We start from the raw sequence: 15,020 nt of genomic DNA, 5'->3' as shown, positions 1-15,020 counted from the left end.
CAGCCTGCCTTCCCACCACCATAGAAGTTAAGAGGAAATATGACACTATCATTCTAAAGGAATTCTTCCGCTGGGAAGACGGGTTTCGCAGAACAGATTTACTGTTTTCCAGATGCTGGGCTCGTAATGTTTTCGCGAGAGCACCGCCACCGCAGCCTGGAGAATGATTTAGAGTTTTACATCCAGGCCTCCGCTCCCAGGAATGAATAGCACGGACACAAAGGCCACTGCGATAGGGAGGACGCCACATGGGGGGGGGGCAATCTCCTCATCTTTTCTTTCCCTCCTTCCTTCCTTCTTTCCCTCCCTCTTTTAAAAAGGAATGGAGAACTGCGCTCTCATGAATCTCTCTGTTGGAAAATGTCTCTGTGCCCACCAGCTCAGAGTTCAGCCTACAGGAAGGTGACAATCCTGCTGCAACTCTATGGGAGGGGTCCCTCCTGGCCTCCCACTGGGCTTAGGCGAGGAAAGCCACTTCCTAGATGTAAAGGTCAGCTGCTGCTGAAATCTAAAGGTCAAAGACAAGCCTAGAGTGCATCTATGAGGGTAGAATGAAAAGTAATGCCTCCACCTTCGTTACTTGGGTTTGAATGGGAATATTTTAATAAATCAAACGCAGAAATAATCCTTAGAATGTGCTCTTTTAACTACCACTATTCACTTTTCCACATAATCACCAGACAATTGGATACATTTCTGCCAATGATGAACAAGTTTTCTAAATCTGTCACAGAAAAAGTCGACACTGTTTCCGCAACCCATTGTGCACAGATCTTCCGATAGCCAAGCAAAGCAATAATGCACCCACACATTCTTGTGAAATGCCGATTATGCTTGAAATCTATCTCACTCAGAGATAAATCAACCTGTCAACCTTTTGCTTTTGAAACTTGGTGGTTGCTGTCACAGGACGTCCAACTCTTGGTTTGACACGCAAGTCAGATGTTCCCACCTCAACATGTTTAAACTTACTTGCCCAACAACGCACAGTACTCACATCAACACAATCACCATAAACAGCTTGCATTCTCTGATGAATCTCCTTTGGGGTGACACTTTCTGCTGTCAAGAATTCAATGGCTGCATGTTGCTTAAGTTGCATTGACTGACCATCTGTGCAGGGTTCCATACTTCTCAGTTTAACAACACAACCATTCAATGCTAATGCTTCCTGCCAAAATGGAACTGTAGAGGAGAGTCTACTGAATAAGTCAGTACCTGCCACATACCAGTACTGCCATCTGTTGAGGAATTATGAAGGTGGAGGCATTACTTTTCATTCAACTCTCATATACCAGGCATGTGGAAACTTTGATCTTTACTCTAGGTGTTTTGGACTTCAACTCCCACAATTCCTGGCTCAGGCCCTTTCCTGAGGGGGAAAAGGAAAGGGCCTGAGCCAGGAATTGTGGGAGTTGAAGTCCAAAACACCTAGAGAGAAGGTCAAAGTTTCCACATGCCTGGTCTATACTATAGAACTAATGCTGTTTTGCATCACTTCGCTGCCTTGGCTCAATGCTATGGAACCCTGGGAGTTGTACCTTGGCGAGGCCCCAGTACTCTTTGGCACTAGACGCCTGGGAAAACCACAACTCCCATATTTCATTCCCCTTAGCACTCAACCAATGCAGTTCAAGCAGGCGTCAAAGTGCATCAATGCTACAGTGCAGATACGTTTGGTGTTATCTTGTTGCAGATAAAGGGCCCCAGTCCTCTTGCCAATGCCCTTACAGTGGGGGGAGCCAGGACACGAGGCCAGAGGCGAGGATTGGTCTTCCAGAGGCCTTTCTGGGAAGCCTGGATGGGTGGGGCAGCCAAGCCGGTTTTCGGGGCTTGTGCAATGAAGGCGCCGCCAGAGAGAAAGCAAGAGAGCCCGGCCTTGGCAAAGCGGGCAAGGCCAGACGTTCAGGGTCCTGCTTGTTTCTGTCTTTCCAGCAGGACGCATGCATACGTTATTTATAATCGCCGCCGCCCTGATGAACTTTTTGTGAACTGTTTAAAAGTAGAGGTCTGTTGAACAAACAGCGGCGCCACTGCCAGCCCTAATTTCATTGCAACCAGCAACATGCTTTTAACCCTTGAAGGAAGGGATCCACCAAAGCAGAATGAGTGCACTTTGACATCGCTTGAACTGCCACGGTTCAAAACTCATTGCGGTTTTTAGAAGGTCTTTAGCCTCCTCTGCCTAAGTGCTGGTATCTTGCAGAACTGTAAGTCCCAGGGCTCCTTGGCAATGGGCCAGGGCTGTTAGTAGTGTCAAACAGCATTCATTCTAGAACAAGCATGGGCAAACTTGGGTCCTCCAGGTGTTTAGGACTTCAACTCCCACCATTCCAAACAGCCTCAGGCTCTTTCCTTTCCCCCCTTAGGGTCAAAGAGGGAAAGGAGGAAAAAGAAAGGGCCTAAGACTGTTAGGAACGGTGGAAGTTGGTCCAAAACACCTGGAGAGCTCAAGTTTGCCCATACCTGTCCAAACTGTCTTTGAGGGATACTCTCACCTCTGCAGAAGTCTACCTTACACCATGCAGCTGTGGACAAGCCTACATAGGGAGCACCAAATGCAGCATGGCCCAAACATGAATCAAGGAACATGAAACTAATTCAACTATAGCAGAGCACCTGATGAACCAACCTGGACACAGCATATTATTTGAAAACACAGATATGCTGGACCACTCTAACAACCACTATGTCAGGCTTCACAGAGAAGCCACTGAAATCCACAAGCAACAGAAAGAAGGAAACCATGAAAATTGCCAAAATCTGGCTACCAGTATTTTAAAAACTCTAAAATCAGGACAGTAAATAAAAAGCAACACTCAAAAAACAGGGCAATTCCAGACAACAATCAATCAGGGCCAGCTAGCACCTCCCAACAAGAGATTCCCTCAGGCAACAATCAGGTGGGCTTTGATGCCGCAAGGCCATTAAATGCTAATCAAGCTGGCCAATTGCAACATTCACACTTGCCTCAAACAGACAAAGAGTTTTTTCTCCCACCCTGGACATTCCACAGATATATCAACCCCACTTGCCAAGTTTCCAACAGACCGTACAATCTCTGAGGATGTCTGCCATAGATGCAGGCGAAACGTCAGGAGAGAATGCTTCTGGAACATGGCCATACAGCCCGGAAAACTCCCAGCCACTCAGTGATTCGACAAAACATTGTCTTTGGGGTACTGATCAGCCATGATGAAAGGCACAGGGGTTGCTTTGCAATTAAAACTTAAAAACACTCTTGGCAACTGGCCCCAATCCCCATTGCCAAGTTTAGGGTCTTTCCCACTGGTTTTGAAATATTTCCCAAAGATCCACTGGGCCTCTAAAAACCTGGTGTTTTGATGGCATATACCGCAGTCTGTTGGATTTTGGCCTGCAATCTAAAACGCTCCCTGAAGTCACCAACACCACTATATATACAAGTTTCCTCCTTCCATGAATGTAGGGTCCCTCCTAGATCTATATTTATTTTCTATATTTATATCCCACTCTCTCTCACCCCAAAGGGAACGTAAAGCGGCTTACAATATGGTAACATTCAATGCTGTACATACAATCAGATAAAATAAGATACATCATATACAAAAAAAATATAAAGCATATAAAACTGCTAAAGCCATGGTACCTATTCCAAAAGTCGTTGTTTGTGTTGCTAGTTGTGCCAGTTCCATATTGCGCTATCCAAATGCCTGATCCCACAACCAGGTCTTCATTCTTTTCCTGAAAGCCAGGAAGGAGGGGGCCAGGCTAATATCACTGGGGAAGGAGTTCCACAGCTGAGGGGCCACCACAAAGAAGGCCCTGTCTCTTGTCCCCACCAATCACGCCTGCGAAGGAGGTGGGACCGAGAGCAGGGCCTTCGTCACAGATTTTAACTCTCTAACTGGTTCATAGGGAGAGATACGTCCGGATAGGTAAATTGGACCAGAGCCATTTAGAGCTCTATAGGCTAAAGCCAGCACTTTGAATTGTGCTCGGTAGCAGACCAGCAGCCAGTGGAACTGACATAACAGGGGAGTTATACGCTCCCTATACTCACTCCGATGAGCAACCTGGCTGCCACCTTTTGGACTACTTGGAACAGTCTTCAAAGGCAGCCCCACATAAAGCGCATTGCAGTAGTCTATTCGAGATGTAACGAAAGCATGGACCACCGTGGCCAAGTCTGACTTCCCAAGGTACGGGCGCAACTGGCACACAAGTTTTAATTATGCGAAAGCTCCGCTGACCACCGCCGAAATGTGGGGTTCAAGGCTCAGCAACAAGTCCCAAGCTGCAAACCTGTGTCTTCAGAAGGAGTGTAACCCCCTCCAGCACAGGCTGTAACCCCTATACCCTGTTCGGCCTATACCACAGGTGATTTATATAAGTTGAGTATTCCTTATCCAAAGTGGTTGGAACATAAAGTATTTTGGATTTCCTAACATCTGTATTTGCATATGCGGACATTATGAAAAAAACACCTTAGGAATGGGAACAAAGTCTAAACAGGAAATTCATTCCTGTCTCATGAATACCTGAGGTCAGAGATCTCCAAACATTTCATGTTGATGACACATTTAGACACACACCATTTTGCAACACTGCAGGTTCGGTTTTACTAGCGAGACAAAGGTAAAACCGACCCCTTATCACAGATATGGACAGAGACCTCAATCGGAATAACAAAATATCTAAGAAACACAACCTATTTCATGAAAACCTTTCATTTATATTTTTAAAAATATGATTGTTTAGATCACGCAGACTCAGAGATTAGATTCACATGACACACCTACACACTGCAGACAACACACTAAAATGTGTCGCAACACAGTTTGGAAAGCTCTGCCTTACTATTGCCTGAAAATCATTTTATACAAAATCTTACAAAAGTTTCTACACATCACACCATCCAAATGCAAAAGTGAAGCTATCTCAGCTATTCATGTGGATGTGTTGTTTAAGGCTTTCATGGCCAGAATCACTGTATTGCTGTGAATTTTCCGGGCTGTATGGATATGTTCCAGAAGCATTCTCTCCTGAAGTTCTGCCCACATCTATGGAAAGCATCCTCAAAGGTTGAGGGGTCTGTGAAAACTAGGAAAATGGGGTTTATATATCTATGGTGGGTGTCCAGGGTGGGAGAAAGAACTATTGTCTGCTTGAGACAAGTGCGAATGTTGCAATTGGCCAGCTTGAGTAGCATCAAATGGCCTTGCAGCTTCGAAGCCTGGCTGTTTTCTGCCTGGGGGAATCTGTTGGGAGGTGTTAACTGGCACTGGGAGCCCCTCGTGGTGCCGGCAGGACTGATGACCAAGAGGTCAGAAGTTCGAATCTGGGGAGAGCAGGTTGAGCTCCCTCTGTCAGCTTCAGCTCCCCATGCGGGGTCATGAGAGAAGCCTCCCACAAGGATTGGGTTGGTGGTTAAGAGGTGGGGAAAGACAGCGGGGGGAGGACTGGGCCTGGATGAAAAGTATCTGGGCGTCACGAAACGCGTTTGCCTCTCGCCTCAAACCCTTTTTGCGGGGAGTCGCTTGAGCTTCCGCCTCGATACAAACACGCGGGAAAGGAGGGGGAGCCATTGAAGTATTGCAGCCTCTCTCTCTCAACCCCCCACCCCTTCCTCCCCCCTTTTCCGAGCCCCTGGGTCTGACTGCGCGAGGAGGGGTGGCCCCGGGCTGCAAAAGCCAGGGCTCGGATGGCAAAGAGGCCACGGGATTTCCTTTCCCGGAGGTGCCTGGCTGACAAAGCCGTCAAGCTCGGGCTCCTCTCTCAGGAAGGAAAGAGAGGAGAGAGAGGGAGAGAGAGAGAAGCACGGCAGGGTTTCGCTGCGAGAGGAGGGAGGGAAGCGGAGGAGGGAGAGAGGGAAGCGGCTGCGTGCAAAAAGAAAGAAAAGCAAGGCGCTTGCAAGCGGCAACCTGCTCCGCCGCGTCTGCAGCCGAGCGCCTCCCTCCCCCCCCCCCCCCTCTCTCTCTCCCTTCTCCCTCTCTCTGCAGCCAGGCCTCTCGGGTTTCAGGGCAGACTGCAAGGAAGCCTCCCCGGCTCTCGGCCTGTCTGGCTGAACACCCAGTTCCGGGCCCCGCTGCTTCAGCCGGGCGACACACAAGTGAAGCCATTGGAGCCTCTCCTCCTCCTCCTCCTCTCCCCCTTCTTTTCGAGGGTCTCCCGACTTTTGGCACAAAGTTTTTGCTCTTACAAACACGACCAACCGGGTTCCCCAGCCAAAGGAAAAGAAGGAAAGGAGATCGGGGAAAGAAGGCAGAGAAGCCTCGCTTTGCTCTCGCCTCCAAAGGGAAGAAGAAAGGGGGTTCAGGGGACGCCATCCGCCGCCTCCGCGCGCCGTCTTTGGATCTCATCACACAAGAGAATGAATCCACTTTACATGTCTCATCACACCAGAGGGGAAAAAAACCATTTACATTCCGGTTTCTGCATCTTGCAGAATTCTGGGGTTTGTAGTTTAGGGAGGGGCCTTCAACAACCTCCCTAAACTACAAACCCCAGAATTCTGCAGGAGGCAGACGCCAGATTTAAAGTGGATTTTTTCCTCGAGTGATGAAGTGATAAATGCAGGCTCTTCACAATGGGGGGGGGGGGGAGAAAACTACTTAATTAGATGGATCCACTTTAAATCCAGTTGCTGCCTCCTGCGGAATTCTATGGCTTGTAGTTTAGGGAGGAGCCTTTAACAGCCTCACAACAACTACAAACTCCAAAATTCTGCAGGAGGCCGAAACAGGATTCAACCACTTCATCACACTAAAGAAAAAAATCCATTTAAAATCCAGTTTCTGCCTCCTGCGGAATTCTGGGGTTTGTAGTTTAGGGAGGCTGTTAAAGGCTCCTCCCTAAACTATAAACCCCAGATTTCTGCAGGAGGTAGAAACCGGATTTACCACTTCATCACACTAAATAAAAACTCCACGTAAAATCCGGCTTCTGTCTCCTGCAGAATTCTGGGGTTTGTAGTTTAGGGAAGCTGTTAAAGGCTCTTCCCTTAACTACAAACCCCAGAATTCTGCAGGAAGCAGCAACCGGATTTTAAGTGGATCCATTCTCTAGTGTGATAAAGTAGTTTTCTCTTTCCCCCTCTCTCTTGTGAAGACGCCCTTGGATGAGGCTCCAGAGCGTAGAGAAAAGGTGAAAGGAAAAGAGGAGGCGGGGGAAGGAAGGAAGCAGCAGCAGCCAGGAAAGAGAGAGGTTGAGAAAGAGAGAAACGGGTTGCAAGCGAACGAGCGTGCGCACCCGAGTTCCCTTTTGGCGCCTTTCCTCTTTCCACCTCCGGCTCCTTTCGGGCGCCTCGCCAGTTTCCACTGCATCAACCACAGAGCCGCCGTGTCAAGCTACAAACGACGGGAGCAAGTGGCGCGGAGCGAAGCAGGCCGCCAAGAAACCACCAAAGGATGGGCCGGGGGGGGGAGGGAGGAAAGAAGGAGGGAGGGAGGGAGGGCGGCTTTCCCCTTTCCTCCTCTCCCGACCTCGGCCACCTTCCCCTGTTCCAGAACATGCCAAGAAAGGTGGGGAGGCCTCTCTTCTGCGAACGCGCTTTGACGAAGGTGCGCGGAGATCAGGCCGCCCACTCGTGACTCACGAGTCGTGAGGAGCCTGGCAGGCGCTCTCTCCCGTCTGCCCTCCTTCCCTCCCTCCCAGGCGCGAGACGCTGCCTTCCCTGCTCCAAACTCTTGCAAAAGTGTCTCCATTTGCAGCCAGTCTCGCTTTCTTTCAGCCCCGCCGCATCACAACAAACCCGAGGAGGTTGGACCCAGGCGGAGGGAAATCTAGGCCAAACGCCATTGGGACACTCTGTCCTTTGCTGCAACTCACTTGGCGTCTCGAGGCTCTTCCACACAGCTCGATCACGCGGGGCCCTTCCACGCAGCCCTATATCCCAGAATATCAAGGCAGAAAAGCGCCCACATTATCTGAGTGTGCTTAGATAACCCAGTTCAAAGCAGATAATGGGGGATTTTCTGCCTTGATATTCTGGGATATAGGGCTGCGTGGAAGGGCCTCCACAATGTCTGCTTTGAGCTGGGTTATCTTGAGTCCACACTGCAATAGAATCCAGTTCAGAGTGGATTTTGTACAGCTATGTGAAAGGGGCCTCATAAAAGCGGGATACAACCGAATAATTAAAGTTCCGGCTGCGGCCCAGTGTTGCAACACCTTCCCATCCAAGCCCACATTTCCTCTGAGGCCCCTTCCACACAGCTGAATAAAAACCCACATTTTCTGCTTTAAACTGGAATATATGGCAGTGTGGACTCAGATCACCCAGGGTTCTTCCACACAGCCCTAAATCCCACAATGTCTACTTTGAACTGGGTTATCTGAGTCCACACTCTGGGCCCTTCCACACAGCCCTATATCCTTGAATATCAAGGCTGGAAATCCCACATTATCGGAGTGTAGATTCAGATAAAAGTAGATATTGTGGGATTTCCTGCGTTTTTTATTCTGGGATATAGGACTGTGTGGAAGGCCCCTGAGGCTGAGAGAATGTCACTGGGTGAGCTTCCACAGCAGAGGAAGGGAGAGCGAATAGGAGCCCTGCTTTGCAGAGGCCTAGGGCGCATCTACGCTGTGAAATGGGTGCAGTTTGACGCTACTTGAACTGCCAGGGCTCAATGGGAGTAGCTTAGCCAGGCCTTCCGCCTTCTATGCCATAGGGCGCTGGTTCCTCACCAAACTACAAGTCCCCAGGGTCCCATAATCATTGAGCCATGGCAGTTGTGGTTCACCTTAGCACAAAGCCTTCCCAAAACCAAGTGAGGCCTTCATCACACTAGAGAATGGATCCACTTTAAATCCTGTTTCTTCCTCCTGCAAAATTCTGGGGCTTGTAGTTTAGGGAGGGGCTTTTAAACTGCTTTGCCAAGCAGGTTCTGGGCCTTTAACAGCCTCACTAAACTACAAATCCCAAAATTCTGCAGGAGGTGTAAACCGATTTAAAGTGAATCTATGCTTTAGTGTGATGAGGCTGAAAGTGGCTCATAAACCCCAGGGCCCTTCTACACAGCCCTACATCCCAGGATATTAAGGCAGAAAATCCCACATTATCTGAGTGTGGACTCAGATAACCCAATTCAAACCAGATATTGTGGGATATTTCTGGGATATAGGGCTGTGTGGGAGGGCCGCCAAAACATGGCGTGTGAGAGGGGAAGGCAAAAGGTCAGACTTCACAACTTCCCCCAGGCAGGAAGCAGCCGGGCTTTGAAGCTGCAAGGCTATTCAATGCTAATCATGCTGGCCAATTGCAATATTCACACCTGCCTCAAGCAGACAAAAGAGTTTTTTCCTCCCACTGTGGGCATTCCACAGATCTATAAACCCCACTTGCCGAGCTTCCAACAGACCTCACAACCTCTGAGGATGCATGCCATAGACGCAGGTGAAACGTCAGGAGAGAATGCTTCTAGAACATGGCCATATAGTCCGAAAAACCAACAACAACCCAGCAAAAGGTTGTGTTTGCGAGGCGGCGTTCGAGGAATGGAAAGCCCCCTCCCCGCTTCTCCGGCGTGGGTTGGGCCCCATGGGAGGATGGGCACGGAGTCACTGACCTTTCGCCGCGGCGGGTGGCCTTTCGCTGTGACCATAGCGCGAACTAGAAAGCCCGGAGAGCTTGCCAGCGGATTTGAAACGCAGCTCGGGCTCACGCCTTAGGAGCGCGGCGCCGCTGAAACTTGGCCAAGCGACGCAGGGAAAGAGGGAGGGAGGGAATGGGAAGCGGAGGGGGCTCTTTCCCCTTCCTCTTTCCGCCTTCACCGGCACGCATTGTCCGTTGCCTTCCCCGGGAGGCTTCCGGCGCCGCCGCCGTCACGCGCCACGGGAGGCCCGGAGTTTCCTTCCCAAGTCGAGAAAGGAAACAACCACAAAAGAAACCTATAAGGCAAGCTGCAGGCTGAGATTTAAAGGGAAGGGAGGGAGGGAAGGAGGGAAAGAGTGGAGCAGGGAAGCGGCTTCCTCCCCAAAGACCGCGAGGATTTATCCTCAGCCCTGGCGCGAGCGGGAGGCGAACAGTTAAGGGGGAAGGACGCCCAAACACCCACCCGGCCACCGGCCTTTGCAAAGAATCCCTCGCAGCTCCGAAGGGCTTCCCCTGCTCCTCCTTGGATCTCGAGGGAGTCTCCCCCCACCCCTCGCGCTGCTTTGACCTTTGGGCCTTTCTCCCCCCCCCACCCACTTCAAGGATCAAATCGTGGTTTCTCCTTTCTCTCCCGCTCCCCCCATTTCGCAAAGCTCGCCGTGAATGCCTCCCTCTCTCCCTCCCTCCTGGGCGCCTCTCCCGCTCCGTGTGTGTTGCTTTCCTCCGCAAAGAAGAGCCTCCGTATGCACGATATTTTCAGATGTATTATGTACTACTACTACTATTATGTATTATTATAGATGTATCATTATGCACTGCAGATCCACGCTTTACTGGGTTGTTGTGTGTTTTTCCAGGCTGTATGGCCATGTTCCAGAAGCACTCTCTCCTGACGTTTTGCCTGCATCTATGGCAAGCATCCTCAGAGCTTGTGAAGTCTCTTGAAAACTCAGCAAGTTGGGTCTATATATCTGTGGAATGTCCAGAGTGGGAGAAAAAACTTGTCTGTTTGTTGCAATTGGCCACCTTGATTAGCATTGACAGCTGCAAAGCCTGGCTGCTTCCTGCCTGGGAGGAATCTGTTGGGAGGTATTAACGGGCCCTGATTGTTTCTTGTCTGGAATTTCCCTGTTTTTGAAGCAGGTGTAAATGTTTCAATTGGCCACCTTGATTAGCATTGAATGGCCTTGCAGCTTCAAAGCCTGTCTGCTTCCTGCCTGATGGAATCTGTTGGGAGGTATTAACGGGCCCCGATTGTTTCTTGTCTGGAATTTCCCTGTTTTTGAATTGGGTGTAAATGTTGCAATTGGCCACCTTGATCAGCACTGAATGGCCTTGCAGCTTCAAAGTCTGTCTGCTTCCTGCTGGGGGAATCTGTTGGGAGGTATTAACGGGCCCTGATTGTTTATTGTCTGGAATTTCCCTGTTTTTGAAGTAGGTGTAAATGTTGCAGTTGGCCAGCTTGATTAGCATTGAATGGCCTTGCAGCTTCAAAGCCTGGCTGCTTCCTGCCTGGGGGAATCTGTTGGGAGGTATAAGCGGCTGAGGCTGTTCAGAATGGTGGGAGTTGGAGTCCAAAACACCCGGAGGGCCCAAATTTCCCCATGCCTGTTGTAAACGAACCCAGGGTTATGTCTCAAGCGTAAACTAGGTTATATTTCAGAAGAATGTATGTATATTTCTGGACACTCGGCCTTCCTTGCCTATGAACACGCTCGGAAAGCCAGAAGTTCATGTGAAATAAAACATTTAAATAGAATCCCGTGTAGACCGCTGGTTTTGGGAAATACCCCGTTTGGGGTGCACTCCTCCAAGGCAGCAGCAACAACAACAACAACAACAGGAGGGGAAGCGCTGCTTTGGCTCGCTTTCTGTCTCCCTCCCTGCTGCCTTTCCTCCGGATCAAAGGCGCCCTCCCTCCCCGCTCCCTCCGCCTTTGATCTCCGGGGCCAGGCGCGCCATTTTAGGCGAGCGGCGGCTCGGCAAGCGAGGCTTCCTCCTCCTCCTCCTCCTCCTCCTCGGCTGCTTTGAGAGACAACAAGAGGCAGGCGGCGAGGAGGAGGAGGAGGAGGCGGGAGCAGAGAGCAGAGAGATTCGCCCTGCAGACACAGCTCCGCTGGCTTCCCAGCCATCAAGACGCGCGGCTCCTTTTCCGGAGTCGGAGGAGAAAGCAGGGCAAATGCACCACCCGAGGACTCGGGCCACTTGTAGGCCTCTTCGCCGCCTGCCCCCATCTGCACTGACTGCTTCATGCCCTTGATGGAAGCCAGCCTCAAACTGCGCGGCCACAGACAACAACAAACTCCCACAAAAGCAAGCACGCGAAAGCAAGCAAGCAAGCAGCCCAGTTCGTGTCGTCAACCATCCGGGCCTCAAAGTGGTTCCAGCACTGTATTGTCGTAGGCTTTCGTGGCCGGAAATCGTTGGGTTGTTGTGTGTTTTCCGGGCTGTGTGGCCAAGTTCCAGAAGCAATCTCTCCTGACATTTCTCCTGCATCTATGGCAACCACCATGTCAGACTACACAGTGAAGCTACTGAAATCCACAAGCATGTGGACAATTTCAACAGAAAGAACAAAATCTGGCTACCAGTATTATAAAAACTCTAAAATCAGGCAGTAAATAGAGAGCAACACTTAAAAAGGGGGGGGGGGATTCCGGACAGGAAACAATCAGGGCTAGCTAACACCTCCCAACAAAGGTTTCCTCCAAACAGGAAACAGTCTTCGGAACTTCAAGGCCATTCAGTGCTAATCAAGGTGGCCAATTTCAACATTCACACTTGCCTCAAGCAGACAAGAGTATTAATCGGGAGAGTAAATAAAGAGCAACACTCAAAAAAATATATAGCGGAATTCAAAACAAGAATCAATCAGGACAACTAACACCTCCCAACAAAAGATTCCTCCAGGCAGCAATCTGCCAGGCTTTGGAGCTGCAAGGCTATTCAGTGCTAATCAAGCTGGCCAATTGCAACATTTACACTTGCCTCAAATAGACAAGAGGTTTTTTCCTCCCACCCTGGACATTCCACAGATATATAAACCCCACTGACCTAGTTTTCACAGACCTCACAAGCTCTGAGGATGCCTGCTATAGATGTGGGTGAAATGTCAGGAGAGAATGCTTCTGGAATATGGCCCTACATGCCGGAAAACTCACAACAACCCACTGTTGAGCCAGTTAATACCTCCCAACAGATCCCCCCAGGCAGGAAGCAGCCAGGCTTTGAAGCTGCAAAGCCATTCAATGCTAAACAAGGTGCCCAATTTAAATATTCACATCTGCCTCAAACAGACAGGAATTCTTTCTCCCACTTTGGACATCCCACAGATATATAAACCTCACTTGCCTGGTTTCCAACAGACCTCACAACTTCTGAGGATGTCTGCCATAGATGCAGGTGAAAGGTCAGGAGAGAGTGCTTCTGGAACATGGCCATACAGCCCGGAAAACACACAACAACCCAGGTTCCAGCACTTCCTGTATATCTGTTCCTCTGCACATACCGAAACCCCTGCCTTTGAAACCGTATCCAATAGTCAGTGTAGTTGGAGCCCCTGAATAGTTGGAACCCCAGAAGGTCATACAGTTTGGGCTGGATCTATGCTGCCATATAATGCAGTTTGGGACTGCACAAAATGATCAGTTTAGGCCCATATAAGGCATTATAATATCCTTTGATCCAGGGAGTGAAGTTGGTGGATGTGAACCCTCACCCACCCAACTTCCCTGGACTCGAATAGGCCCCACCCACACTGCCATATAAAATCCAGATTATCTGCTCTGAATTTAAAAGAGTCTTCCCGGCCATCCAAGTTCAAAGCAGATCACCTGGATCTGACATGGCAGTCTAGATGGGGCCTAAGGTCACTTCCAGAAAGGCCCTATATCCCAGGATCTGATCCCTGGTTTTCTGTTTATCCCAGATTATCTGGCAGTCTGGACTCATAATCCAGGTTAAAGCAGAAAATCTGCGATCAGATCCTGGGATAGAGGGCCTGTCTGAAAGAGGCCCCGTTGCAGTTTGTTGAGGCCCTGGCACTCTTGACTGGCTCAGAGGCTGAATCTATAGTGCCTTTTAATGCAGTTTCAGAATGCAGATAGAGGGCCTCCTCACAGGGGGAAAAATCCACTTAAAATCCGGTTTTCTCCTCACACTAGAGAATGAATCCACTTTAAATCCGGTTGCTGCTTCCTGCAAAATTCTGGAGTTTGTAGTTTAGGGAGGAGTCTTTAACAGCCTCACTAAACTACAAAACCCAGAATTCTGCAGGATGCAGAAACCGGATTTTAAGTGGATTTTTTTGTAGTGTGATGAACTATCTTGAACTGCATTATATGGCAGTGTAGACCCAGACCATGCAAAACTACAACTCCTATGAGTCCATAGCATTATTATTCTTAATAACTTTATTTCAATCCCACCTTTCTTTCTCCCCATTGAGGGGCTCCTTGAGCTGCTGACGCGGTGTCGATCTGCATTCATGCCACACAGTGCAGGTACACCCAAGGACTTGAGTGATGGATCCTGGCCTCCTCCCTCCTTCCCCCTCCGCCCTAATTAAAGCGACGGGTGTTCCAGCATTTAGGACGTAGAGTGAGAGAAAAGGAAGAACCCACGCAGGAGATGTGCACCCAAGTTGTACAGAGATGCGACACGTAGGGAGAGATGTGTATAAATAGGCCCCAAAGGGAGAGCTGAATGAAGCGGGGGAATCCAACGCCCTCCGCACCGAAGGCCGAGGCAGGCACTGACAGCCGGGGTGTGTGCATGTGTATGTGATGTGTGTGTATATGTGTGCCTGGGCCTGGAGGTGCTTCTCCATCCACGCGCGTGTCTCTCCCGCCGCCCTGTCCCCACCCGCCCTGGCTCCTCTGCCTCTCCGAGGATCCACCGGGGAAAACGAGGGGGATATTGATCACGGGCGAGTTGATTTGGCTTAATTGCGGCTGACAGGGCCTGTGGTTTCCTCATTTACGGCGCAACGGCATCGGAGGGGCTGATGGATGGGCCTCCCGCTCCCTCGCCTTCCTCGCGCTCACCAAACAGCCCACGCACGCAGCCACCTCCACGAGGAGGAGTCCCTCGGGAGGAGGGGGAGAAGGAGGGGGAGGAGGAGGGGAAGGGGAAGGAGAGAGCCAAAAGCAGCAGCAGCAGCTTCTCATTATTCAGCAAATGGCCGGCGCGCCGACAACGAGCTCCGTTCAGCTGGGTTGGGAGCGCTCCGCCGAGCTTAACTAGCCTTAAATCCTCTCGCTCCCCCCGCAGGACCGTCTGCCTGGCTTCTGCCTGCGTCGTTGACGGCAAGCGTCGGCCCCTCCGCCTCCCCCCATTTGCCTTCTTTCCTCCTCCTTGCTTGCTTTCTTTCCTTCCTTCCCCCGCCAGCCACCAGATTGGTCCGGGAGTTAAGCATTCGCAAATGGAGACGATTTTAAACAAG

The 15,020-nt window shown here is 50.3% G+C and overlaps 1 protein-coding gene across 9 annotated transcripts in view; it reads right to left on the bottom strand.

Moving 5' to 3' along the window:
• BCOR (BCL6 corepressor) overlaps window positions 1-15,020 on the bottom strand; it is a 114,600-nt gene that overhangs the window by 59,996 nt on the left and 39,584 nt on the right. The window contains exon 1 of one of the 9 annotated variants that reach the window (XM_060770181.2): window positions 9,552-9,651. The exons of the other annotated variants lie outside the window; for them this stretch is intronic. The gene's annotated coding sequence lies outside the window, so the exon portion shown is untranslated. Of the gene's footprint in view, window positions 1-9,551; window positions 9,652-15,020 lie in introns of those variants that run through there. 9 annotated transcript variants of the gene reach the window in all.

The sequence above is a fragment of the Anolis sagrei genome, chromosome 3 (genome assembly GCF_037176765.1).
Source record: "Anolis sagrei isolate rAnoSag1 chromosome 3, rAnoSag1.mat, whole genome shotgun sequence".
Taxonomy (NCBI): Eukaryota; Metazoa; Chordata; class Lepidosauria; order Squamata; family Dactyloidae; genus Anolis; species Anolis sagrei.
The sequence above is the reverse complement of the archived record's forward strand: the minus strand, read 5'-3'. Positions and strand labels throughout refer to the sequence as shown.